Raw genomic sequence first — 6,093 nt, forward strand, 5'->3', positions numbered from 1 at the left:
CACTTATCTTCCTTCGCACTCATCAGGATGGAGGACCTGATCGGATAGACGTAAGCCACAAGACTAAGTAGAATACGCATCCTGGAGTCCTCACCCTTGTAAAGCCAGCCCCTTCATCTATAAAAGGGGATGCGCATCCTCCATCAAAGGGACGGAAAAAATAGGACCAAACAATAGAACGCACTCATACACACGAGCAGCTACGAAGCTCTCGACCACCTTTCAATCCTTCGATCAGAGAGACTTGGGACCAGTCCCTCTCTCGGCAGTTTGTATCCCTTACTACAGACCGTTCACGGTGCTAATAACACAAGCAGCAACAAACTGGACGTAGGGACGTTCCGCCCGAACCAGTATAAATCCTGTGTCCTTTAGCGCACCATCCGAGCCTAACGCACATTACTATAAATTTACTTGCCGGTGCTTGTACGAAACACCGACAATAATCTACATGTTAATACTACTGTTAAGTAGGTTTTCAACTTCTAAAATTCGAGGTTAGATTTAATCTATTATTTTAATATAGGAAATCTTGTTTATTTCATATCTTTTGCGTTTTAGATCCGTTTTGACCTATTCAAGTTGCGTTAGATTCATATCGACGAGATCTACATGTTAGTAATGGTGGTTACCATATTACTATTTCTGAAATTTCATGTTTAAATCATATCTTGATTAATAATTATGCAACTGGATTTTATAAATAAAATATGATTTGTTTTACTTTAGTTTTATAATTCGAATCTAAATTTGCCTTAATTCAATTTATATAATCTTGTATATAGTTAAAATAAATGAAGCATATAGTTTTCTTCTCCACGTATAACGCAAATCTATCGGTAGTTGTATCTTTTCAACCGTAGCTTCGATTAGTGTGTTTTTCGCGTCTGTGTGTTCGTAATGAGACGTAGATTCGTTTCATAAACTTTTCATCTTGATTTTATATTTGGTGTACTATTCTAATTTAGATCTATTGTTTGCTTCATGTTTGATTGTATGGATGCTTGTGTGGTGCTGTATGATCATGTCCAGTCGGTGAGATATACGTGGTGATCAAGAAGAAGGACGCTAAAGATTAAAGCTTACCAAAGGATCAGTGTTTTAAGGTAAGTATAGCATGGGATCATCCTTGTTGTCCTATACACCTTTAATCAGTTAATTCATACTGCATGTGTCTACCTTGACTGCCACTAAAGATTTCCTAGTATTTTATACTTGTACCTTGACTCCTTTGGGATATGCATTGGGTAGCTTTGCTAGTGCTCAATTCAACTACAACCATGATCTTGTAACTTGACTAATGGTATATGCAATAAACACTAAAAGATGCTTTTTAGCAATATGGAATCAGGGGGCTAGAGCATTGGGCTATTTTTATGGTGCTCTAGATTCCTCTCCCTAAGAACTTATCTGTAAGTGATCATCCGGGACTTACAGTATAGCTGTGAGGGCTATATGGCTCTGGCTTTAGCTCACTATGAGGACCTTTTCTAGCTTGTTAGAGGTTACCTTTATGGTGCAAGAGGGGCTCCAGTTCGTATGATCTTGGCCTACCAAGAGAGTGCACTTTGGTATCTTTATGTATTGTTAGTCACTCCTTGGAGGGGGGGTTCATGCTTATTGATGGGGAAACCTTAGCGGCCCTAACTTGTTAGACAAACCTTTGAAAGGCTTTATAGTGAACCCTGCCGATCTTCCTTGGTAGTGGGTCAAGAGGCTCGCGACCTCGGGCGAAAGGGTAAATCATGACTCACAGTGAAAATGTACAACCTCTGCAGAGTGTAAAACTGGTATATCAGCCGTGCTCACGGTCACGAGCGGCCTTGGAACCCTTACGGAATAGATGATGAACACTGGTGATATGGACGATGAAGATGCTCACTAATGGTTAATTGTTTATGCTATTCATTATTCATGTTTACCTGATCATGTGTTTATGGGCTTATGATGAACTTGTTGCTACTCAATTGCTAAAATCATGACTCATTAAAAGCTAATCACAGTTAAACCAGTGTCAGTCTTTTGAGCCTCATGAACCCCATGTTATATTTGTTGAGTACGACATGTACTTATGCTTGCTTTATTTTTCAATTATTTGGATAAAAATCCTGGATGGGTACCAGATTGCTAGAGTTTGGAGGAATTAGGCTTGTGATCAACCAGTCAGTTGTCCCTATGGATTTGAAGTCTTTGCCTGAAGATCGGAGTTGTCTTTTCGCCGTCTATACTCTGAGGTTATAATATTTATACTAATACGCTATGTATTTAAGCATTGTCTTTTGATATTACCTTTATTTGTAGCTATATATGAGATTTGACTTCTTGGGCTCACATATAGTGCGTATCTGGTTTTATTCTTAAAACCGGGTGCTACAGATATTGGATTGGGTGTCTACATAATATCCAAGGTAACGTATAAATACTTATTTGGTGATAAACCTTTGTTCCCTATATACGTGCAATTGCAGATGATGGACCAATCAATCCGATTTTTAGAGGGAATAACAAAAGATGTTATGGTAAGAATACATGATCAATTTGCCCCTGCCAATTTCATGGTTCTAGACATGGCGGACCAATCTTGTTGTCTTTCGATTCTAAAGCTAGTACTTTCTTGAGTTTAGCTCTAGTCCTCCTGATTAATGCTTCTAGATCTTCAATGTAGTTTGTCGGAAGGTCAAAACCAATCATACATTACCCTGCATAAGATATAAAAGTAGACAAAACAAGGGTAAGTATGTTTAAGTAGAGGTTAATGGTTATCTTTGATCACATTAATAAGTATAAGCTTATCAATACTTCATTTGCCTAGCTACCTTCCTCGGCAACGGTGCCAGAAATGCTTGTTGGTATTTATTAACTTGTCACTTATTTTAATAACCACATATTATAAACCTATATCTCTTAACATTATTTTACTAGGTTGTCATCCCTAGTGATGATGCCAGAGATGCTTGTTGGTACTACATAACATTACTACTAGAATAATACTAAGCAATTCTTTATTAATTTATGCGACTAGGAAGAATAGATATGAAAGGAATCTCCAAGAGCACAGATAATATACCATTGTAGCAGTTCACCCGAGAGTATTCTAGGTATCGTTATTTATATTTTTACCATAGGAAAGGTCTGACACGGACATGTATTGATAAATTATACTATTGATGGAGAAATAAACTATAACCAATGTTCTACTCATAATAGGGGTAAGTCATAGGATAAGATATATGATAAGTATTGATTAATAATAATGATAAATTACTCAGAGTACTTTCTATGGCATTAACCTGGTCAGGTAGAATATTAGAGGAATAATTCCTAAGTTATTCTTAATTACAAGTCAAAGCATACATTGATTAGTGCAATTATATCTAGTAATCATTGTTAAGATCATTGTCATATCTACACATAAGGGATATTACTAAGGAGGATTAAGAATAGAGCTTGTTCTTCCTTCGTAACCGGACCCTACGTACACCTATATTCGGGGAGTGGACTACAAAGGACTCAATGGGAGTGTCACATCCGTGAACTACCACATGACCCAAAATATAGTGTGTATCCACAGGTAAAAACGTATAAGCACCATGCTTACACAATGTCAACCACCCACCCATGGATCCTTAGAGTGAGCTCTATACGAACTTATGTATGAACATGATGATAATCCAACTATACTAAGCATATAATCAAAGTAGACCATGAACATTATAACAAAGAACTTGAATAAGATGAATACTAATATTGTCATAACAATTGTAACCTTTGCTAGTCCCTTAGCAAAGCTAAACTTAGCAAATGGATCAGGAATTACGTCGATGCTTTCACTCCTCAAAAGTACACATGCGTTCAAACAACAATTCTCCTCCGAATTAGAATAAACCAATCTAACTTTCAAACTTACCCATATTATCTTCAACCATGGGGCTTCTTAGCTTTCACTTGGGTCTTGAGTAATTGAAAGATAGAATGATCAAGTCAAGCACTATGTGTTAAGTTCTTTGCTCAACCATTATTCTAGAGTTTTTATAGATTTTCAAAATAAAAATCAGAGATTCCATTGTATGACACTCTCATGTCTCTCAATATATATGGTATTTGTGGATCCTCACCAAAGGCAGTAAAGATGTTTTGCCTTTTTTTTCTCTTCATAGGTAGGGAGAAAGCATAAAAGAGCATACTTGCAATACATATATTATAAAGTCAAACCTTGGATCCAAAGAGAGTTGAGTCATACAAACAAATCAAGATGTGCATGTGTGTGTTTGAATGTGGTGGATATATATGGTGGCTAACCTAATTCTACTATACTCCTTGAAAACATATCTCTCTTTTGAAACATAGAAACATTTGCTAGAGAACAGGGGCTATCTTATTCATCTCTCTTTCTCTTTTTTTAGGCGGGCATCTAAGTACCCATTGTTTTCAATATCTCGGACACTTTTGTGTCCATTTTTAATTCTTTTTTAAGAATAACTTTTGCATAGCCCCATGCCTCTTTTATGCAACAAAACTTTTGAGAGATAGCAACAAGAACTTGAAGCATTTATTTGGTGGAAATTTCTATCAAGAATATTTTTGGTGTTTACTCTTAGTGTAGGAATAAAACCTTTTTGGGTGGATCTAGATAGAATGACATGTTGTTGCGCCTACCCCTAGTGTAGGAGTAGTGTATATTTGGGTGGTGTGTACGTGATCTTGATTTTAAGAGCATGACAAACCTCTCATAAGGCTCAACAAAGCTTGACAAAACTCAATGCAATACAAGCGCATATATATGGAAGTTTTTCCTAATCTAAATATTATATAGGCTCTGGTAGGCACTCAAGCTTTGTCTTATAGGAGCTCATCATGTAGGATTTTCATATTTTTTTTTCAAAAGATAAATCTTCAAAACTTTAGTGTCACTTGAAACAAGATAAACAACAACTTAGACCTTCTTATATCATATCCGTCAATTACCTAGACTTAGATCAAGCATATGCTACCCACAGAGCAACTATTCATTATTTCCATTGCAAGAGATTATCCTCAGAGTCCATTTATTTAGCTTCTTAAAATAGAAAACTAGACACACACTTTTTTATTTTATTTTTATTTTTAAGATCACACCTTACTATTATATATATATGGTTAATACAAATATAAAATTTTATTTTGCTTTTAGTTTGTTATGCATCTTTTTATTTCATTATTATTTTAGCAACTATATAGCAAACTTAAAAATAACAAATGAAAAGAAATACTTAGCTAGATACATGGGGGATGCTCCTCCCCCAAGTTGGATGTTGTCATGGTCTTTCTTAGAGTGAGTCTACCAACAGAAGTCTTTCTCATCTGTCTAGAAGTAGGGTTCCTTGTGCAGCGGGTGTGACAACGGCTCGGAAAAATGCACTTCGAATGGATGGCTTTACTCTTGATCATCCTACAAAATACCCCAACAAGAATACCAAAACTCATGGCATGTATTAGGATAAGGGGTTAGCAGTTAGCCATTCAGAGATTTGTTGTCCTTAGGGTTTAGATATATTTCCTAATTAGCAAAGTTATAGCAGGATGTCTATTTAATGTAGCACCCGGTTTTAAGAACAAAACCAGATACGCACCATATGTGAGCCTAGGAAGTCAAATCTCACATATAGCTACAAATAAGGGTAATATCAAAAGACAATGCTTAATATATAACATATTAGTATAAAGAATACAACCTTAGATAGTAGACAGCGGAAAATACAACTTGGATCTTTAGGTGAAGACTCCAACTACACAGGGACAACTGACCGATTGATCACAAACCTAAGTTCTTCAAACTTCAGCAATCTGGTACCCATCCGGGATTTTTCCAAAGATTTAAAAAGTAAAGCAAGCATAAGTACATGTCATACTCAACAAATATAACATGGGGTTCATGAGGCTCAAAAGGCTGACACTGGTTTAACTACGATTAGCTTTTAATGAGTCATTATTTTAGCAATTGAGTGGCAACAAGTTTATTCACAAGCCCACATAAACACATGATTAGGTAAACATGAATAATGAATAGCATAAACAATTAACCATTAATGATTATCTATTTTGTAAGAGTTCTAA

The sequence above is a fragment of the Miscanthus floridulus genome, chromosome 13, assembly GCF_019320115.1.
Source record: "Miscanthus floridulus cultivar M001 chromosome 13, ASM1932011v1, whole genome shotgun sequence".
In the NCBI taxonomy this organism is placed as follows: domain Eukaryota; kingdom Viridiplantae; phylum Streptophyta; class Magnoliopsida; order Poales; family Poaceae; genus Miscanthus; species Miscanthus floridulus.